This window comes from Sinocyclocheilus anshuiensis, unplaced genomic scaffold (assembly GCF_001515605.1).
Source record: "Sinocyclocheilus anshuiensis isolate Anshui unplaced genomic scaffold, SAMN03320099.WGS_v1.1 scaffold337, whole genome shotgun sequence".
Lineage (NCBI taxonomy): Eukaryota > Metazoa > Chordata > Actinopteri > Cypriniformes > Cyprinidae > Sinocyclocheilus > Sinocyclocheilus anshuiensis.
In genome coordinates, this window is record NW_015537968.1 from 1,102,903 (window position 1) to 1,105,338 (window position 2,436).

Consider the following 2,436-nt stretch of genomic DNA (forward strand, 5'->3'; position numbering starts at 1 on the left):
TTGGGCGGCGTTATGCAAATCTTCCCACATCGTGACGTAGACATGTGGGGGCGTGTTAGAATGAGCCGTTTTAGGTAAGCGTGGTTGACTCTTAACTTTTATAAAGAATATCTCTTTGGATTTGAGACTTTAGTCTTTGCAACTTTACAGATCTTCTTTATGCACCAAGAGCTTGTAACACTCCAGAGAGAAAGGAACAATTGAAATCGCATCATATGACCCCTTTAAAAAAACAAAAAACAAACTACTAGTTTTAGCTGGTTTGCTGGTCTTCACAGACTTAGACTGGTCTCTCATTATGGCCCAGCAGATCGTAGATGGTTTGCTGGTTTCTCAGCCTGGCCAAATGAAAAATGCCCAAAATTTTCTAAAACAGACCAGGATGGGAGACCGACTAAAGCTGTTTAAGCTGTTTTTGACTACTGTTAAAGCTCTGAGCACACTTATTAACATGTATAGGATGGGCCGCATGAGCATTTTGATGTAGTAAGAGATGATGAATACAAAAACATATACTGGAGTAAATTTTGCACACTACACAGAACTGCAACAGCCATCTGCTGTGCAGGCCTTTAGTGGTTTGTAACTATCAGTACCATGGACAGATTCACAGTTGGAGTGGGATTTCCATGGATGTTCCTCTCTCAGCCTCATTACAGTATGCCTGTTAAGGACTGTCGGCTTAACTGTTTCTATGAACATATATTTTCCTAAAAGAATTCAGTAATAGAAAAATATACTGCCTAAAGTGAAGTGACACACATTTGAACATGTACAAACATTATGTCGCTAATAGCTGCACAGCATATGAAATGATTCGCAATAATATCTCTCACTGAAATCATCATATATGTCACACATTCAGTATTTAATCCACTGCTCTTAAAGCCTCTTTCCAATGTTACTCTCTAAGCCTCTTTCCAATGTTACTCTCTTCTAATCTGTCCGGCAAAACCTCCATAACTCTGTGGTCTCAGCACTGAGTTAGCTAGAATGTATGCCAAGAGACTGATTCATTAAAGAAAGTGTTTTATTCTGTAGAGTGATTCATTAATTCATGCAACATTTCTTACAAGACGCAGGTTAGGTTTGCAGAGTTGCTTTTCTTGAAAGGTAAAATCAAAGTCAGTCATGTTTATCTTTTTTATTATACGTATACAGTGTATTTCTTTTCACACACATATTTTCCAGACAGTATAAATATATTCACCCTCTCTACCACTATGTCTGTAAAAGTGTGTGTGCACATGCTCCTGTTCCTGAGAAAACCTGGCGAGCTGTAATTTGGAAAGTTCCACTGCTTTGTGTGTGTATGAGGAGACGCATTCATTACTATTAGGACTTCAGCCTGAGCACTCTGAGTGGTCGTTTTTGTTTAGTCAGCATACATAACTCTTTCCGAAGATTGACTAAATTGGACCCTTTTTAAGCTTTGTTGTTTAAACTCAGAGGAATAAATCTGTGATTTAAGAACCCTTTAAAGGTATAGTTCACCCAAAAAAAGAAAAATTCTTTCATCATTTACTCGCCCTCATGTTGTTCCAAGCATGTATGAGTTTCTTTCTTCTGTTGAAAACAAAAAGAAGATATTGTTAACCAAACAGTTGCTGGTAGCCATTGACTTCCATAGTATGGAAAAATAAAAACTATGGAAGTCAATGGCTACCAGCAACAGTTTAGTTACCAAGATTCTTCAAAATATCTTCTTTTGTGTTCAGCAGAACAAAGAAATTCAGACAGGTTTGGAACAACATGAGGGTGAGTAAATGATGACAAAATTATCATATCCATTTAATCTCTCAGATTTTTTCAATCTTTCTTTTCTGTCTCTATTTTACTAATCAAACATGTATTGCCTACTACACAATTAAAAAAAAAAAAAGTTCTTCAATGGTTTGTTACCTACCTTAAGGAATAGTTAACCCAATAATAAATATTTGCTAAAATTTACTCACCCTCAGGCCATCCGAGATGTAGATTAATTTGTTTCTTCATCAGAACAGTTTTGGAGAAATTTAGCATTACATCACTTACTCATCAATGGATCCTCTGCAGTGAATGGGTGCCGTGAGAATGAGAGTCCAAACAGATGATAAAAATATCAAATTAATCCACATGACTCCAGTCTATCCATTAAAGGGTTAGTTCACCCAAAAATGAAAATTAGCTTGTGTTTTACTCACCCTCGAAGCATCCTAGGTGTATATGACTTTCTTCTTTCAGACGAATCCAGTCGGAGTTATATTAAAAATTGTTCTGGCTATTCCAAGCTCTATCATTGCAGTCAGCGGGTGTTGCAGTTGAACAGTCCACAAGTCGTCAAATAAAGCGCGCGTATTCATAACAAAATGTGCCTCACACGGCTCCGAGGGATGAATAAAGGCCCCCTGTAGCGAATCCATGTGTTTTTGTAAGAAAAATATCCATATTTCAAAC